This window comes from Polypterus senegalus, chromosome 6 (assembly GCF_016835505.1).
Source record: "Polypterus senegalus isolate Bchr_013 chromosome 6, ASM1683550v1, whole genome shotgun sequence".
NCBI lineage: Eukaryota > Metazoa > Chordata > Cladistia > Polypteriformes > Polypteridae > Polypterus > Polypterus senegalus.
Window position 1 is genome coordinate 165,511,645 of NC_053159.1, and position 21,221 is coordinate 165,532,865.

The window sequence follows — 21,221 nt, forward strand, 5'->3', positions numbered from 1 at the left end:
GTGAAAAACAGGATACCTGAGTGTTGACCTTAATAATACAGTATTATTTTTGTCTAAATGTACAGTATTTAATTAGTCAATGCAAAGACTTTTTACCATGTTTTTGAAGCAAAATAGTCAACCGCGCATAGAGAAGCGCCTTAAAAAAAGATTGTACTGTTGAATGGGCCTATCCAGTTAAGGATTGGATCTCAAACATTTTTGCATATTATAAACAGAATACCATGGCGCGCACCTACCAGAAAACTTCCACGGCCACTGTGATAATAAAGAAACACCTGACTTGAATAATACCTACAGAGTAACACTAATTAGACACACCTAGTCTGATCCTGCCAGAAAAACCCAAACATATCTGGTGCGGAAAATAATTAATACCTTTTTTTCCTGGGAAATGAGAGCCTATGGACATTTAAACTTTTAATTGAACCTGGAATGAATTATAAAAGCTGTTCATTATGGATAAATCAAATAATGCATTTTTGGGATACGTTATGAAACAGCATGCGGTATCAAGGGAATGTTGATTTTTTTTTTTTTGCTTATTGCAGAACAAACAGAAACCCGTTGAGTTTTCACGGCTGTTGCCGAGCCGGCATCAGGAACAACCGAAAGGAGTGTGAGAATAAAAAAGCATAATAATAATCAGTACATTATATTGTTCCGCAAGTAAAAAAATATCGTTAAGAATCATTATAATCGAATCGGTGATAATGTGAACCTAAAGTCAATGAACTCGATTTTCTATATGACACGGCTTCGGAAATATGTTATTATTACTACGGAGCATTATTAATACCTCTGGATTATTGTATAGTTATTCCACAAAGCCAAACTATATTTTATATGAAAAGAAGCGTTACTTGTATAGGCAGAAATGGCAGTTCTGTCCAACTCTCAGTTCTTCACCTGGATAGTTGTGTGTGTTTTTTTTTTTGGCGTAGTGACACCAATAATTTACAGCTTGACGCCGTAATGTGAGCGGAGTGCGACAGTTTTTAAATATTGTAGTCCACTTAAAGAAAGTCTGAATAGTTTAATGTTACGGCGCTCCGCTGATATCTTATGTTCACCACAGAGGGTGAATCAAGCAGTCGAAATTGCGAGACACAAGAGGAGCCTCTGAGTTTTAGCGAGGAGATGAAAAGTGAAATAACCTGGGGATATTTACCACACAGGGCTGTCTGACTACTTGAGCGCAGTGAGGAAATCCAAAAGAGGTCTTCTTTAACAGTTTGCATTGTGATTGAGTTCGAACAGCAGGATCGTTGTCACAGTCTTTGGTTTTCTACGTCGGAAAAATTTTCAGAGGAAGACGGAGATAATTTTAAATACTGCACTTTACAGAGCAGCTTGGGGGTCCAGATTAAACGCCACTCAAACTCAAGTGAAATATTTTAAGGAAGACTTCATGATTCTTTAGGGCTGACGATTGGAAGTTACTTGCTCGTGTGGATTTATGTGAAAACGTTTAGACGGCTAATCTGCTAAGCAAAGTCAAGACAATAATCAGTCATCTTTAAATCATATATAATTGGTCTGTTTTTTTTTTAAATAAATGTTTGTTCTTTTTATAATTAATTATGGAAACCGCGGGCCCCATGATCGATTGACACAGCGCCGCTGTTTGTGCCATAGAACTCGATCGAGGTTCTATACATTAACATCGCATAAACACTAGTATTTAACATGCTATTCTATTCAGTCTGGATATAACGTGCAGGAGGATGCAAATATCCTGAAGAATAAAGAAGAAAATGCAATCTATTTTTGAACGATAAAAAGAATTTTAACAAACACTTGGTATTAGTCGAAGAATAGGACACGTTTGCTTTGTTTTAAATAATCAATGCGCCCTGAATTCACAGACGAATAGAATAAAAAATAATATTGCACATGAAGCAGGCGAGAACGTTCGATTTCTTATTCTTATTTAAGACGTTAAAACTGAAAATAAAGTATGGATAATATCAGAGGTTCTCTATCTTCAGACAGCTGAAGTGGGTGTAGTAAGTATAAGCTGATAATAATTTTAAATTATATAATTATAAAGGTAAAGTTATTTGTGTTTATTTTTTCTATTCTTGCTTATAACAGAAAAACGCTGCTGTAGACAGTCACATAAAAAGCAAATAACCCAAAAGCTAACCCTTTGAAAATGCTACTGCTGCTGCAGTAAATGACTGCTTTGGAAGTGACCTTCATTATCATATCTGTAGTTTATCGATGCCACCGCTTCGGCATTTACGGCACAGGTGGAGTCGTGCGTCACCTGCCGTACAGAAAAGACGCAGTACGCTTGACTACACTTTTAATTGGCTCAGTGTCAGTTTGGGGACAGTTAGTGGCAGTATAACTTTCGGCTCCGAGACCCACCTGGATGTAGGAACACGGCAAAGCGGGTTTAGGAAATTCATGGATAGATAGATACATTTTGTGGTTTGCATGGTTATCCTAAAATGGGAGAGTGAATATTAAGTAAGTTCTCTGTACTAGGTGTATAACAGCTTCGTCAGTTTGTATAAAAAAAGAAAAGAAAAAAATCTTTCCACGCAAAAAGTTAATAAAAAAAGCAATAGAAGCACAATATTTCGATTGATGAGTTGTGTTGTTGTTTTTATTTATTTATTTCAAAGTAGAAATAATATCGATGAATGTTTTGTGTTTATAAATCAGTCTTTAGGTTACAATGTGATTTACAAAACAAATGTATTTTTGTGGCGCATAGAAAAAAAAATCAACACAAAATATGTGAATAAAAAGGTAAAAAACAAAACAAACATTTAGTACGTTTCAAACGAAGAATATGTGCGGAGACACTCTCAGGGTAGCTGTCGCACCCTGAATCTCATGTAGGGGTGTGTGTGTGTGTGTGTGTGCACATATATATATATACACACACATATATATATATATATATATATATATATATATATATATATATATATATATATATATATATATATATATATATATATATATATATATATATAAGTATATAGCTATAAGTATATTTAAGTAAATATATATATACAGTATATATATATATATACAGTATATATATATATGCTGTCTAGGTCTATGTGTGTGTGTGTGTGTGTGTTTGTATAGAAAGAGGGAGAGTGAGACAGAATGAGAATACATAAATGTACATATTATGCATATTTGTTATACAGTATTATACATGCACATACATACATAGAAAGCAACTTTTATTTATAAAAAGTGTAACTTAAAGTGCTTTACAATAGGTAAAAGAATTACAATTACAAGGACAATACATACCATTTATTAATTGATTAATTTATAACAGACAACACAAATAAACAAATAAACAAAATACAAATGGAATCCCTATTAAGGGAAGTCAAAGTTCGATGTTACTGTCATATGGACTGGGAAAAGAGGAAAATAAAAACGCCAATAAAATTGTAAAATGAAAACTAAACTCAAGTTACTTCCATGCTAAATAAATAGACAGATAAATAAATTATAGGATGGACTGGCGCCCCGTCCATTGATAGTTCCTGTCTTGCACCCAACGCTCACGTATCCGTCCGCTCTGGGTAAGCAGGATTGGAAAGCGGACGGACTGACAGTAATAACAAGCAAACATACTGTGATCCGGAGCTCTTTACATGTATAATTAACTCATTAAATTAATTTTTAATTTTAAATTTCATTACATCATTTCTTTCGTCATTCTTCGTCCTCCTTTGCCTAATACATGTTCGTGCGTCTGTCCATTACAGAGTACTTTAACGTAATGACTTTCGTTCATTCGTTTACGCTTCTTAAAGTTTGTGTAAATCTTAAAGTGACAGTCCGTTACAAAAAGTACACTGTCACTTTTCGGCAATCCAGACTACACCCTCAGTCCACACAGGGCCATCCAGCTGCAGGCATGTCCTCTCATGAGGTGTAAGGGTGTTTGTTCAGGACCCGAGAGTTTCTGTCCTGACCTCAATGCAATGTGAGGAGCATTTGACCAGACTCCAGTGAGAACTTCAGCTGGCACTGTATATCGGGTCCTCACATCAACAAGGTTTAAGCCTGCTTTGAATTCCATGCTGTCGCAAAGGGCTCCAACCTTCCGTGACAACGTAACAGAAAAATGGTTTTCGAAAATGAATTTATTGAGAATACTCAAACATGCATGCAATGATAAGGAGCTCTTAAAAACAGACGGCTTGGTACAACGTGAAAACAGAAAAAAGGAGAGAGAAATCCACATTCAAAATGTTTTGGGAAACTACTTTTCGAGTGATCAGTCTGCAAGGACTTTATATGTGCATCTCAACTGCAACATTTTAACAAAATTCAACAATCAGTGTTTATTATATATAGCGCTATTAACCGTATTTCCACTACAGAAAAGTTTGAAACACAAGCAAACTTTACTTTTAAACGATGATTCCCAAATGGCACATTATTGGGTTGTGTGGTTCCTCGTAAAACTTGCTTGAGAGCGACCTATTTTGTGAAGGGTTGTTTGCACATGAATGAGTTATGTTGGCCTTGAAAAGGTTTCTAACAGGTGCGGAAAAGAGACATATTTAATACCTGGTGGACTACCTTGAAGGATAGTAAAAGATCAAGATAACCTGAACGGAGCCCGTGTTTTTGTAAGCAGTAAGACTCCTTTTAAGTTAGTGAACTTCACAAATCCGTTATGAATTTATAGTTTATTTTTGGATCCTGTTACAGATCAAAATAAGAAGTTCTCTCTGGAAACTTCACGTGGATGACTCCCCTATGGCATCGCTCTAAGGAACCACTTTGGGACCTTTTATTTTAAGAGTGCAGTGCAGTAAACTAAAGAACATACAACAATACGAGAATAACAAATACGGGGAGGCTCTCAGTGGTACACCTGTTCAATTTTAAACATCAGTGATCTAGAGAAGCTAAAATAATCAATTCAGTATATCTGATTAACGAACTAATAGTGTAATTATTGAGCTGCAAAGCAGCAGAGCCAGGGAAGCGTGACTTTGTCTCTGAGCCGTGCGGAATTGTTCAGCGCTGACTCCGGAAGTGTTTCCGGGACCGGCAGCTTCGGTGTTTTTGAATGAAATCGGGCTGATTCATTGTATACAGTGCGGGGAAGCAATAGACACTGAAACCGAGGCCACACATTACGTTTTACGCACTTCCCGGTCCACGAAAATCACAGGTAACGCAAAGTGTTATTTTTGTTCGTGGGGTTGTTGGTTTTCCATTGTGAACGTTGACGTGCGTGTTGGGACTGGTGAAGATGCAGGAAGACGGACGCCGCTCGAAGGCCCAGACCTCCACTGTAGCGACTGGCGTGGTTGGGCCTACACGGCATGAGCTTCTTCACCGGCGTCACTTTTTTGTTGGTTTATTGCTAATAAACTGCATGTGAAGTCATAGTGAACTAACTTTGTTGCTGATATAGAATATTGTCTCACGGTGCTTGCTGGGCTTTAGTTACCTCATGATCCCTCTGTGGTTGTCGGGGGTTCTGAAAATGGATGGGTAGACAACATGAAACCCTAAACGGAAGCGGGTATTCATATATGTTGTCTGGTGGTGGCGTTGAGGAAAGTGCCGTTGTGAAAACCGAGCAGTAATTAGATCGGAGCAGGGTCTCATAAACCCTAAATCTACATTTTAGTTTAACTGCTGTCCATGTTAGTTGGGTGTGTTGTTGTGAGTGCGATGTTGAGCTGTGTTTGAATTGTAGTTAATGGAAGAATTGCGAACCGAAATAAGTCAAAGTCACTCAGGTATTATAAGGAGCTTTAATCAAACATAAGCGTGTAACATGAATTACTCACCAAATAACACCGCCAGAGAAATACGTGACACTAGGAATTAATAACGCAGATTAGTAAATTATATAGTAGGGTACAAAGTTGGTCAAGTTTTAAAGTACTAACCGGGAGAAGTGTAAAGATGTCTCCGTGCCCACAGTTGGACTTGGGAGAGAGGGGGACCTTGGTTTTGATTCATTGGCTGGGCCCCACAGATAAACTACTGGGTGGTGCAGATGTAATTATGCAGATCCAGATCGTCTGGATGACTTTGGTTTATGCGGAGACGATTCTTCGTGTCGTCAGTTCGCACACTTCTCGATGGTCCGGGATTTTTCTATGTAATAAACTTAATAAGTTATAGCGTAATGAAAATTGCATAATTAGATCTGCACCACCCTATAATATGTAATGCCAAAGCTTAGGATTCACCTTCATTTAAATAGGCACTACACAAGAGCAGCAAGTAGTGCCAGAGTATGAAAGAGAAGTATGGGTAGCAGTGAAACAACCAAAACAGCCTGTGAGATTAGGAGTGATACGGGGAATGTAGCTCTCCTGTGGCCTGCCCTGGATAGTTAGGTTAAGAAAATGGATGGATAGAGAGAGAGAGATGGGTGCAGAGTATGCAGTGCCAAAGCCTACAATTAGGCAGGCAGTGTTGTGTAGTGGGTTAAGCTTTGAACTTCAAGCTCTGAGATTCAAATCCTGCTACTGACACTGTGACCATGAGCATGTCAGTTAATTTGCCTGTGCTACAGTTGGGAAAACAAAAAAAAAAAAAAAAATGAATCAATAGTATTTCAAATATTGAAAATCCTCTTGGATAAAGGTGTCATCTAAATAAGTATGTGTAAATTGTCTTTGATGGCCAACAGAGAGCATAGTGTGGCACTTCAAGTACTAAAACCAGAATCTATTTCTCATTAAATAGCCTTGCACCAAACTACATCAGTTAATGTCCTCCATCATCACTTTGCTCCTGTTTGTCCAGTAAAGTCCATTGATTCTGTCAATCTTGTTTGGCCCCCAAACTAACCTGGTGCTACAGTATGTGGGTGAAAGGGCCTTCAGCTTCATTGCACCCAGACTTTGGGACAACCTCCCTAAATTAAAGAGATCACCCAACTCAATTCATTCTTTATAAAAACAAACAGCTCTGACACTCTGACCCTTACCTTTTTGTTCAGGTGCTGAGGATGATTTGTGTCTGTATCACAAATAATGTTATTTGTTCAGGGTTTTCTTGTAGTTGTATTTATATTCTGGTTTATTGTCTCTTACTCTAATGTCAAGCCTTATGTTTCCTATGCTTATCTTTATTTAGTGTTTTATGCTGATATTATTTGTATCCAAAATTGTATATTCCCAGTTGTTCCTTTTGAATAGCTGTGAAATGGTTTGAACATGGCAAAGGCACTAATAAATTATCTACTTCTATTTTAAAAGAGAGGGGGGGTGATAACAATTTTAAAAATTGTGCCTTTATTTTGGCATGTAGTAATTTTCATAATTTTCAGGCATTTTCAGCTGTTAAGGTAAACATAAGAAAAAATAACAAATAGAAATAGATAAAAATAAATTTAATACATGGAATGAAAACCCATCAGTATGACTAATTTTTCACAATTTTGCAGACTCTGGGCACTTTTGTCAAGCAACTAATAAAGTTTACCTGTTGTCTAGTAGAGATACAGCTGGCTCAGTAATTATGCGAGGTACAGTTTTTATTGCCAAATGATCTCCATAAACTGTGTGTTTTGTCAACAATATTGCTCTGTTTAGGTATGCAAAGTGTAGGGAAAGATTTATTTATTTTTTTTTTCTTGGAGAGAAATTCTCAATACTGCACAAAGTGACATTTAGACATTTGTCAACAAAACACCTGAAAAATATATGTGTATATGCATGTGTGTGTGTATGTATATACGTGTATATAATCCAGATCTAGAATGTTCTATAAGGTGTTTCACAGAAAGAATTTTTGGATCAGTACATGTCAACATCAGGCTTTTGAGTCATTATATACAAAAAATGTCATGCCAAATGACACCTTTCATTGGCTAACTAAAAAGATTGCAATATGCAAGTTTTCAAGGCAAGGCCTGAGTTGCATTGAAAGCTTGCATATAGTAATCTTTTTAGATGGCCAATAAAAGGTGTCATTTTGCTTGATTTCTCACTACATCTGTAATGGCTAACATAGTACAACACCCTAGTACTACAAAAAATGTTATGAAAGCCACCACTTTGCCATAACTGGTATCAGACCACATGAGCACCCTGGAATTTGTTTTCAGTGTGCAGTGCTGAATAAATTGTGTTCAGTTACAGTTATTGCCAGAAGTTTTGAACAGACTGAATTTTCACAAAGTATCATCTATACATAATAATTCAGTCTTGTTCCCTGGAGATGTGAATGGCAGCTTTGAAAGTTGCTAAAAGCGCTTGTTACACCACACACATTCAAACGTGGTGACAGAGTTTTCATTTTATTCATTACCTTTATATCCTTAAGTATCGCTAGAAGTAGAATGTATCATACTGTCACTGGCCACTGAACTTGGTGCCCCTGTTCAGCTCTCCTGCTGCCACACATGCTGTTGAACTGCCTCCCTCTGTCACTACCTGCAGGTCACTGGAGATGCGTAAACTCTGGGATGACGGTGTGCATGCAAGCGGTGGTGAGTTATTTCATGGATAATAGTTTAAAGAGACCTGGATTGGCCAGTCTAGCAGCAGGAAAACTTCTTTGAAAAACAAAGGACACGTTTTTTTATATATATCTTCTTTGTAATTTTGTAGGGTCTGGGTTTGCTGCCCAGGTTAGTCCATGCAGGAGTCAGATTGGCACAAAATTGCAAGAATGTCATTGAATGTCGTAATGTCACTACTCAGAAGGTGCGAGATATGTTCCGACCCGATTCGAGTGGCTTTCGGGCTGTTGATGGTTTTCTGATAAGAATTTCAACACTGTCATCTGAATTTGTCAGGTGTGAGTGTTCACATAAGCCAGCTCCACGTTTCAATTCCCATTGACCAATCGTGAGGCAATTCTCTTTTCAAGTGTTCCTGTGCAGAGTCTGTGGATGCATGAGAAGGAGAACAGATTGGTTGGGATGTGACAAGAGAGCCTTCCACTCTGTTTGTCTTCCACAAAAATTATGATTGGGTATTTTAAAGAAGAAATACTGCTAATCATTTACTTAGTAGCTAGACAGTCCTGAAGGCCCTGCAAGTTTATACTTTCAACAGATTAGCTTAAACCTTATATCATCAAATGTGGCCTGATTTTGTGTTTAAAAACTATAAAAGCACCATAAATTTCATCTGTTCAAGGTGAAAGTTGGTGACTTTTCTTAAATTTCCCCCAATTAATGAATATTTAAAAAAAAAAAAAAGTAAATAGTACCTACATTTTTACGTTGCCATTTTTCTTTGACTCAGCTTTGACATAAAAATTGACTTTAATTTTTCCACTGAATTTAAGGAGGATTGTTTGTTTACAAAACCATACAAATATCTTAAACATTAGGGTTTATTTTGTTTTCATGGCCTAATGATGGATTGTTTTTTACTTGCATGGGCAGCTCTTCAGGACCTCATATTGAGAGTTCAGCGTCAGCTTCCTAATGCAGATTCCTCCCTTGGAGTCGGTTCCAGTCCTTACACAGCTAATGAAGTAAGAGGGACCTTTTCAACATGGCTATGGAACAGCTTGTCAGTCAAATGTCCATATAACGGCTCATACAATATTTTTGGTAAACCCCTTAAATTAAAGCTGAAAGTCTACCCTTCAATCACATAATGATTGCTTTATTTCAAATCCATTGTGGTGGCGTACAGAGCTAAAATAACGAAAATTGTGTCACTGTCCCAACGACTTTTCGGCTTGACTGTAAATGTAGTCATGTTTGAAAGACTGTGAAACCATTGCATAATTTAAACGTTAATGACAAAATGCATATTTGCTTAGAATTTGTCTTTTTCTATTTGGAATTAAGTAGAATTATTCAACAGTTTAAACATTTTGAAAAACAGTGTATGTAGTATAAACACAATTTTGCAAGGGCAAAAATAAATTGGTTCCGTAACTTAGACCAAGAAAAACTGGGATCAGATTGGTTAATTACACAGTAATTACATAAGTAACAAAGTTAAGTAAGGGAATTGAAGATCTGAAATGACATGTTATAACATACAAAAGATCAGGAAGAAAGCAAGTCAGGTTCTCTTCCAAAAATCTGCCATCAAGCTAAGTGTTGGATGTTCATCAGTCTGGACATGGTCATAAAGCCATTTCAGATATTTTTGCACTCTATAAATTCATGGTTAGACAAAGAGTATACCAGTGGAGGGCATTCAAAGTAAAGTCAGTCCTGACAAGAAATGGACAGTCTCCTAAAATTTCACCCAGGGAGTCAAAGGGAATTTTAAGAGAGGTAAGTAATTCTAAAATAACATCCCTTGGTCTTCTGGCCTTCTTAGCTGCGTTTGGAATGCATAGATCAACCGTAAGAGGAACCCTGAACAGAAAATTGAAGGGTTGCCAGGAAGAAGTCTCTTCTGTCAACAAATAGGACAGCTACTTGCTTGAAGTTTGTGAGGGACCACTTGGACAAGCCTGAAGAGTTCTGGAAGTCTGTTCACTTGACAGATAATTTCAAAATTGAACAATTTGGGCACAATATTTGGCTGAGACTCAACACAGTCTACCTCTAACAAAACCACTTTAAGCATGGTGGTGGGATGGCCCTTGTAAGGGGCCGTTTTGTTAATCTGGTCCTGGGTAACTTGAGGAAATCATGAATTCTGAGTAATAGCAAGGAATTCTTGAGAAGAATTGTCTGGTCCTCAGTTCAGAAACTAAAGCTATGCACAGAGTGGATGTTTCAACACAATAACAATTTTAAATGTTCAGGTCAGTCCACTAAAGAATGATTTTGTATAGAGATTCTGTGTCCTGGAATGGACAAGGCCAAACCTTGACCTGAGTTCTGTTGAAAATCTGCAGCAGACCTGAAGTGTACCGGCTGTTCATGCAAGGCATCCTTTAACCCTCACAGGGTTGGAAGAACTTTGTAAAGAGGAGTGGAAAAATCAATCCAGTAAGGTGTTAGAGACTTCTAATTGGTCAGAGGAGGTAATTGTGAAATTACTGCTGCTAAAGGAGGTGCCACAAGTTTGTCTTCGACTCTAATTTAGTCCTTATTGACTGAAAAAAAGCTAAATTACATTTGCACACAGTGATTGAATATAAATATCACAATCTAATATTCTTTGTTTTCAGATCTCCCTGTGTGAGAAGTCGTGGTCTTAATGAAGACATAATATTAATATCAAAAATGAAGATTTCATCTTAATACAATATCTGTGTGGGTGGCACAGTGGTAGCACTGCTACCTTGCAGTAAGGAGACCTGGGTTCGCTTCCCGGGTCCTCCCTGCATGGAGTTTGCATGTTCTCCCCTTGTCGGCATGGGTTTCCTCCCACAGTCCAAAGACATGCAGGTTAGGTGCACTGGCGATTCTAAATTGTCCCTTGTGTGTGTGTGTGTGTGTGGTGCCCTGCCTGGGGATTTGTTCCTTCCTTGCGCCCTGTGTTGGCTGGGATTGGTTCCAGCAGACCCCTGTGACCCTGTGTTAGGATGCAGAGGGTTGGATAATGAATGGATGGATGGATAATGACTGACTGACAATATCTGTGCATGCCTAAAATAAAAAGGGTCCACAAACTTCCATGCACAAGCAACAATATAACATTATGTCAAAAAATGGTAGTCATCTTTTGTTATAAACATATGAACCAGTAGGTAGTGTTTACAAGAATATTTCATGAGGATGAAAGTGTTAGAATAAAACATGCTTTTTTTAAAAATAAATAATTGAATCCTTGCTGTGCCTCATGCATGATGGAGAGAGCAGTGTGATTAGGCAGTTGCCAGAGCATTCTGTAACGTCACCCCATGAGAGGACTAGCCGCAGATGAGTTAAACTTTGTCCTTATTTAACTCGTAAGTTCAGTGCATTGGGATGTCCACCTAAAGAGGATCCCATTCTAGCACCAAAATTTGTAGTTACATTTTGTTACACTGCTAGTGGAGTACTATCTGAGGTAAACTGTTAAAGACACAAGCAGATTAGCAAACGAAGAACAGTAAGCAGAAGATAGGTTAGGTTCAGTGCATTGAATGAGGTTTTTAAATGTTTGACAGTCTCGTTTTTAGTTTTTTATTGTAAAAATTACTCTTTCATATGTGCAGTTTTAGAACATTAGTGTGAAACAAAGCAGTCATTTTGATAGAAATTGCCAGTAAATAATGAACTAATGGTATCATTGGTCTTGTATTGAACTGGTGGAAGAACTCAAATCCCAAGAATCAATGCTAGAATTAAAAGTTAGAAAACTGTTTCCCATTAACACATTGTTTTATTTTGGAAGAATAGAGTAAATCCACAAAGTGGAGCTGGCATCAAGGTTACTATTGTAAATGAAAACAAAAGCAAAGGTGAAAGCTATTAATAAAAAAAATATATATGTAAACTGAAATTATTAATGATACCAAGATGAAAAAGTAAAACTATACAAAACTGTTACAGTAGAATAATAAATTGCAGAAAACACTTCTCAGTTTCATCACAAGCATACATACTGTATGCTCGGGTTAACATAGGCTGTTAGCCAAGGACTACTGGGGCCCTGAGATTAATCAAAATATATGAATAAATATTTGTTCTTTGCTTTTTCAAAAAAGTATTCTTGCTGGTAGGCTGGTTGATTAAGTCCTTTATTATTCCCATTACTGTTTTCCATGAGATAACTCGTCCATAGTTAGTCTCATGTACACAATCACCTCCCGAGTTATTTCCTTTCCCATTTGTGGCAGCAGGGCAAGCTGAATATGGGCTTTCAGAGCGTAAGCTGCATTAAGAAGAAAGCAGTTCATCATATGATATTAGTAACACTTCTGTAAAATTGCCAGTGACAGGATGATAGCTTCTATTTCTAGTGAAAGTGAATTAAACTTAGATGGTGGTTAGGGTTAAATGGTAAGCTATGATGCCACTTAAAACGTGTGTGGTATGAAGAGTGTTGGGCAACTTTCATAGTTGGCACTCACTGGGTTTCTAGGTATAGGTGATTCCTTACAGAATTTTAATCTGTTCATTAGTGGCGGCATGTTAGATCTAATTGTGACTAAATGCAAAAGATAGTCACAGCAACTGATCCAGCAACCCAAAAAGAAGTCAAATTACAGGGAATGCATGTGATGTAATGTTAGTTATAACAAGATTGTTGGCTTGCTTTGTTCTTCTTGCATATAAAGGTATAATTCAAAAGTCAGAAATTAGATTATGCTGGTCAGCAAAACCTTTTCTTGAAATGTCTTATGAATAGCAGATCAAGAGTGAAAATGTGTTTCAGCTAACTTCTTACATGTCCCCATTACACAGAACTAAGAAATTGTTTTGGAAAAATAAAACCATTTTGTGATGCACAGATCGAGAGATTCACTCAAGTAGCAAAATTGTGCTCAGGTGTGTAGACTTGAGTCACTTATGCTTTGGAAAGGTCATTTGGCATCAGAGCCTTAAGTACCTTGTGCAGTTACTGAGTTGGCAGTATCTCCACTGAAACAGTTGAAGTTTATTGGTAGCTTGACAAAAGTGCCTTGAGTCTGCAAGCTGGTGAAAACTAAACTTGCTGATGTGTTTGCATTAAATTACCAATTGTTGTTTTTCTTTGATTTTTTTTCAGTTTTACACACACAGATGAATATTCCAGATAATGTGGAAATAATTCAGTTTCAGAATGTTTTTAAATATTCCGTCCCTTTCTCTATCCCTTTCTTAAAATGGATATTTGGAGGATCAAACTCTCTTTGCTTTTAGCATTTAACATGGCAGACTCTCTATATTGACATACTTTCACTTGCTGTTATTGTGTTGTACTTTAGTGGCTATCAAGTGTAATTGTGAACTTGGACACTGCATAGCCTCATTCTCCTTCTCTCTCTCTCTCTCAAACAGTATATATTGAATATATTGCTCAGGTACTGTTTCCTGTGCTTTTTTGGTGACTGTCCATGTGCCTATTGCGTTCTTTCACTAACTTTCCTCTTGGGGACTATTTGTTGTTTTTGTGTAGCGGTTATTTAATAGTAGGCTTCTGTGATGTTTTGACAGTGCACACTATTTTTTCTGTATAGCTAGGTGGGACCCAAATCTCTTAAATTAAGCTTTTTGGCTGCTGAAGTTGGTTTGTTAGGTGGCAAAATCTTGTAAATAAACATTCTCTGACTTAGCCAACATCAGAGATCAACACGACCGATTTAACGGCAAATCCTTATACTGTATGGGAGTTTTTTTGAACAAAACATTGAAAGCTACAACAGCTGGTGTGCTGTTCTAGAGCAGAGTATGTTGTATGTTGTACAGATTAAGAGTAAAATCCCTGCCAACCTTTAAACTCCTCTACAGAGTTATTGCAAATTGGAAAAGAAATAGAAAGATAGATTGCAAACACTAATATCACTTTTGTCATGGGCATCTTGGAGGAACAAACTCTGTTAAAAACATGAAGAAGCCCAAGTTAATTTGTTCAGTGAAACTAGCATGTCTACAAGGCAATGTGATGTGCCATTGTTAAGAAATTTGTTGCTTCTTTCAGCCTCAAATGTTATTTATTTATTTTTTTTAAACAATGATTTATTGATTTTTTTGGAACAACACAAACAGCAACAAATCAGCACAGCCAAATACAAATAAGAAAAAGAAGAAAAAAAAAAAAACAACAACAAATACAGGTACATGAGTTACAGATATACATGTCTGGGTCAAAATATGTACAGCGTTTCACATTTGAAGTCAAGGGAAATAAAAAAGAAAAAAAGGGGAGAAAAAAAAAGGGGAATACAGACATTAATTATTGTGTTTAAATACAAAATGTGATCCCCCTTTATGTAATAGCACAGCAAGATCACGAGGTAGGTGATCAAGCAAAGGCTGCCATATCCTACAGAATGCATTACAATTGCCCTTTATGATGGCACTAAGGCGCTCCATTGGCAGCACCTTGAACATTTCTCTGTACCATTGTGTAACAGTGGGGGGCTGTCTCTGAATCCATTGAAACAGTACACATCGCCTCGCTAAATGTAAAAGTTTACCTAACAAAAGCATCTGTACAGAAGACAGAGAGAGCCCTTCTATAGATAGACCCAGAACGAACAGCACAGGGTTCAGTGGGATCGTTTGGTGAAAGATGGAGCGAAGCTCTATAGCAATATTTTTCCAAAATCTAGTAATTAAAGGACATTGCCATATGCAATGGTAGTAGGTCCCCACATCCGTATTGCACTTTACACAAAGAGAAGAAATCTGAGGACAAATTTTATTTAGAAACTCTGGCGTACGCTGAAGTCTATGTAAAATTCTGTAATGGCTTTCCTGGAGTCTGTTACAGGAAAACAATTTCTTGGCAGATCTAAAAGTTTTGGACCATACTTCTGCACTAAGCTGAACTTCGAGGTCGGTTTCCCACGAACCCTGGCCTTATCAGTGGTTACAAAATTCAAAGACAATAATTTCCCATAACAAAGAGAGATAAATTTCCTTTTTGTGATTATTTCCTCATTAAATTTAAGAAGAAAGCTTTCAATAGGATTCAAAACTGGTTGATTGGCTGGAAATTTAAGGGAATTTACAAAATGTCTTACTTGTAAGAACCCAAAGAAGTGTTTCTGTGGTAAATTATATTTAATTTGAACTTGATTAAAGGCCATAAACTACCCCTTTCAAACAGATCGCAAATAAATCTTATATTTTTAGAATGCCAATCATCAAATATACTAATGCCAATACCTGGGGGGAAAGCCTTATTCCTAATTAGAGGCTGCAGTGCACTAGAAAAACCTCTTCTTCCAGCGTGGGCAACAATATTATGCCAAACCTTAAGTGTAGGCATCAAAATAAAATTATTTCTGACACCAAGAGGAAGGTCAGCCAGATCAATAGATAAAAGACTAAGAGGCGAAAGAGGGGCACAGCACCAAGTATCTACAGGTGGCTCGTCTTGGTATAGAAAGGAATGTAACCACCCTGAGATTATTTGTGCATGGCAAGCCCAGTAATAGTATAAAAGGTTAGGAAGTGCCCGCCCCCCCTTTCTTCCTATGCCATATAAATTTAGAAAGATATCCCTCAATCTCTGAGAATGTTTTTCTGTTGATTCTGAGAGGCAACATTTGCATGGGATATAATATTCTGGGTAAAACATTCATTTTGATTAAACTTATTCTACCCATCCAAGACAGGGGGAGGTCAAGCCACCTATTGAGGTCATTCCTGATTGAGGCCACAATTGGTTTAAAGTTCAACTTGTACAACTCTGTTGTGTCTGCGGACACCCTAATACCTAAATATGTAAAACCAGTGGTCGACCACCTGAAAGGAAAATTAGGAGGAATGTCCCACCTCCCCCCATCACCCAGTGGCAAAGATTCAGATTTATCATAATTTATTTTATACCCTGAAAAAAGGCCAAATTGATTAATGATATGTGTCAGTGCAGGAATAGATGTTTCTGGCTTAGTGAGAAAGAGCAACACGTCATCCGCGTAAAGGGAAATTCTGTATTCAGTATTCAACAAGGTTACCCCACAGATCTCAGGGTCAGTTCTTACAGCCTCTGCCAGTGGCTCCAATGCAAGTGCAAACAGTAGGGGAGAAAGGGGGCATCCCTGACACGTTCCTCTACCCAGTGGGAAAACATCTGAGACCGAGCCGTTAACCAATACCCTTGCAGCTGGGGCCCCATACAACAGTTTGACCCACTTGACAAATTCAGATCCCAAGCCAAATCTTTCCAAAACATCAAATAGATACTCCCACTCCACCCGATCAAATGCTTTCTCAGCATCCAATGAAATTGCAAGAGCCTTATAATTGGTGTTCTGAGAGAACTGCACAACATTTATGAGTCGGCGTACATTGGAGCGGGAGCATCTATTCTTGACAAAACCCGTTTGGTCAGGCTCTATCAGAACTGGCAGAACCTCCTCCAATCGTCTAGATAAAATTTTGGACAGAATCTTGCAATCTACACCGAGTAAACTTATAGGTCTGTAAAATGTACACAGATCTGCAGGTTTATCCTTCTTTAAGATCGGGGATATATGGGCAAGGTTTAAGGTGGGTGGAAGTGTGCCCCTCTCAAGAGATTCTATATACATTTTTAATAAAGGACCCACCATGTGTTTGGCCATTTTTTTATAAAACTCTGGCCCAAAGCCTCAAATGTTATTATTCATTTTTTTTATGATGGGACTGTAGAAAAGTTAATTGAAGTACTTCTGCCCTTTACATTTTTGCAGTATTAAGCTAACTTCAGCCATTTGTTTGTTTTTTCTTCCAGTTAAGTTTAGATTGATCATTTGCATTAACAAACTATTGAATAATGTTTCTAAAGTTCTTGTTTATTGTTGAAGAAAACGGCACTGTAAGCTCGTAGGTTTTCTTGTGACAGAGAATATCACAGTGGTGACAACACCGATCCACATTTTGACAACGAACATTCCACATCAACAGAAGAGATCGGCAACGCAATGTAAACTTTAGCAAGAGCTGCTACGCGAGGCACTCTGTCCTCTAAGGCACACCAAAAAGCAGTGAAATCAGCTGGAATTACTTCACGAGATGCTATGTCCAGATAAGCTTGCCATTCATCTGCTGCAGCCATCATTGTTGGCACTGATTGTGCATGATCAGCAAAATTCTTCGATAAGAGTGGTAGCTGTCGCGGATCAAATATTCCCACAGATCTGAATAGGTCTGTTGCCGGCTGGTTCGCACAAAATATTCTTCAAGTTTAGCAGCAGCATTGTGTTTTGCATCTTCACAGCTACTGGTTGCAATTGGAAATCCGGATGGTTTCAGGCAAGACAGTAAGTCAGTAAGTCATGTGATTTCTCAAACATGTCTTGATCCTTTTAAGAACAGAAATTCACCTTTCACATTTAGCTATGCTCACTGGGATCACTAGCCTAATATGAGCTAGTTTGGCTAAATTTGGAAATGACTCGTAGAGATCTGATGTCGTTGCCATTTTTAGTAAAATCTGTTTTGGACTGAAGTCTTTGTATAATTGACTTCTGATCAATTTTGAGGCTACTGTCCATTCTTGCCTGCTACTTTCATATTTTAAAATTGAAGGGCTACCATTTTTGGAATAATGATCGAAAAGAATATGGTATCCACAGCTTCAAAAAAGAAAAAAGTGTCCAGTTTTAAATCCATAGAGCCATGTCTCTCTCTGTGGGCATGCTTGCACGACTGAGGGGAGTTAATGAGGTAGTGGGGGCGATCGTACCTGCACGTGTGGGTGCGATCGTTCTCAATTGCTTCATTGGCTTCCTGCGGTGGGTGATATATATATGAGTTGGCGCAAGGATAGGGGGAGAATTCAAAGGGAAAGAATAAAAGAAACAGAAGGATGTGAAAAGCAGTCTTAGAAGGACGATCTGGCCACCCGAAAGGAGAAGACTGCACGAGCTGGGGCCCCGTGAAGAAGTGTTAGCTGTGGCGCTCTAGGGGCTAGTTTGCCCCACTGAACATCCAGGTGGAGTGTGGCAAGGAAGGCATGTGCCCTCCCAAGGCTTCCAAGGTGTGACCAAGTGAGCGTGTAGGAAGAAGGGAGGAGAGCCGACCTCGGACGGTCTGGCCGTGATGCCTGGAGGCAGCCAAGATGGAAGTCGGCCGAAAGGAGCTTGTGGCTACTGAGTCTTCGCCGGCTACGCGAGCAACGGGTGAGCCGGGGAGAAAGTGAAGGAGGTGGACTGAGATCAGGAGGAGTTAGACTGCATTTTAACCATGGATATTTTAATGGATTTATTTATTGATTTTTATTCCCACTTTTTATTGGATTTTTTTTGGCTTTATATATGTACTGTTTTTGTTTGTTTTTTTTTTTTTTGTTTTTTTCCAATGGTCCTTTTTGAGACTTTTGAGTGGGAAAGTTGGAGCCTGTTGGATATTCAAGTCACACTTGCAGTACAGCAGGACAAGATATGAACAAAAAAAGGAATGGTAGATGGGTCACTTTAACAAAACCCTCAACAATTCAGTGACAAAACTTTTGCTCAGGACACTGTGTGTTCTGCAAAGGTTTCTGCACACTTTATGCAATATGGACGCAGGTCCAAATATGAGCAAATATATAAAAAGGCAGAGGAAATCAGGAACCACAGCGAGTGCTACAAGGATTTTTGCACACAGAACACACCTAATGCTTAAACAACTGTATATTGGTTTGCTATGTACTGAAAGAGAAGAGAGCAGCTGTATACTACACAGACTGCATGCTTACAAAAGACTACACACTTTTCTGATATCTGACAGGCTGGTTCCACTAGACTTTTTTATTTTATCGGTCCTCCTCTCACCCGCCCACCTCCACATCCTCTTTGCTAGTGAACTACCGCTCCGCTCCCACTATTAGCATGTACAGCCCCCTGTTGCCCGCCCACCTCTCCGTACTCCTTGCTACTGTATTAAGCTGCTCTGCCCCCGCTATTACCATGTACAGCCCCCTCTCGAAATGCCACCTCCCCATGCTCTTTGCTTGTGAATTCCGCTCCACCTCGTCCCCGCTATTAGCTTGTTCAGCATCGAGTGATGGCAACATTCTGCCCCGCCCGCTCTTCCCTTGCCATCTCTGCAGATCATTAGATCTGCCTGTAGGTCTGTGGCTGGTCATCTCTCAATGTCATGCGAGATGACAGTTGGGGGCTCAACTATATTAGCCTGGCGGAGGGCCAGGCTAAAAGACGCTAGGGAGAACACTGTGCCACATGACTTATGACAGGGTTTGAGAAAATCTAGTAAATTAAATATTCATATTAAGATGAAGTTTAGTTTACGATGTTTTACTTTAATGACAAATTACGAGAATAAAGTCAACATGTCGACTTTATTCTTGTCATAACCATCAAGATTAAAGTGGAAATGTCGAGAATAAAGTCAACATGTTGTCACACTATTACACAGTACCCAGGTACATTACACAGTTTTGAAAAAAAATACTGCAAGCCAAGTTGTACTTTGTTTATTACCCAGTAGTATAGAAACAGTATTCACACATTTGAGCATAATGGTCCACATCCTACCTTTTAAAACCAAAGTATCTCCAGACAACAGACACGGCTCCTTTTTTCGGCAAAACTTCTTCTGTGTCATCATGTTCAATTTTATCGTCAGCTACTGCTTCAGTTTTGAAATGTTCTCTGTCCATTTTCACCACTGAATACCTCCACTAATACATGTACTCTTTTGCATTTGTGTTTAGCGATGCAGCAGTGAAAAATGTCCCCCCTTAAACAATTTCCTGCTGCTCCATGTTCCGAACGTTGTTTAGGCTATTTAAACTGGTGTTGTGGTAAAAGAAAAATCCATATCATAACATAAATAAAAAACTGCTTTTGGTATGAACCGGTATACCGCCCAGCACTAGTACAAGGGTACAAATGTGACACAAGTTGCATAAAACAATTTGTACAAATACCAATCAATCGGAGCAAGCCTGGAACCTGATACGTGCACCTTGTGTGCAATCAAAGAAAAGGGAAAAAAAAAACCCAAATATGTAAATTCACTTGTGATTGGGTCAATAAAAATACAAAAAGAGAAGGTGAGAAATGAATGGTATTACCCTGTGAGACAGATGATTAAATCTCCTAATCTTAACACCATGAAAGTAATGTGCAAGATGTAGGTGTCCTTTGAGTGTGATCCTCAGACATATGTAGAAAATGATAAGCAAAACTTCCAAAATGAACATTATTAACAAATAGTTGTATGAGTTAAGACATCAGACATGAGTTGAGACCTATATTGAGGTTACATTCATATAGTGACTGTTGCAGAGTAAATACACAACATCACACATCTGCTGTCATAAAGTGAAGCACCTCAGCAGAGATTGCCTTCTTTTGTCCATTCAGCTATTTGAAACGTGCCCTTCTTGTACAATGCATAATAGAGCATAGTTTTTAAATGTTTTTAAAGTTTTTGATAATAGGAGTTTTGCTCAAGAAGTGTGTTTGGTAAATAAACATGTAATTATGAGAAATGAGGTGGTGTCCAAATAAAACTTTTGTCAACCATCCAAGATAATTTTTCCTGCCCAATGAAAGAAGCCCATGACATGCCTGCAGGGTGTTTATTGATATGTTTAGTTCACTTGAAAATTTGCAGTGTGAAACGCAATCAAACTAACTGGAAATTGAAACAAAGTAATGAATCACTCCCGGATTCAGAACAAAACAAACAGCCTAGGAGTGTGAAAACACATTTAATTTCATTTGCCACAAATATGTTTAGGTCTGTATTTTGTCCATGTCCTCCTGTAGTGATTCAGCTGATTCTCCATTGACTCTCTCTCTAC

At 38.2% G+C, this 21,221-nt stretch overlaps 1 protein-coding gene across 1 annotated transcript in view; it reads left to right on the forward strand.

Moving 5' to 3' along the window:
• The first annotated feature begins 5,020 nt into the window (after positions 1-5,020).
• psmd14 (proteasome 26S subunit, non-ATPase 14) overlaps positions 5,021-21,221 on the forward strand; it is a 103,557-nt gene continuing 87,356 nt past the window's right edge. Inside the window, exon 1 of the mRNA XM_039757492.1 lies at positions 5,021-5,176. The gene's annotated coding sequence lies outside the window, so the exon portion shown is untranslated. The remainder of the gene's footprint in view (positions 5,177-21,221) is intronic.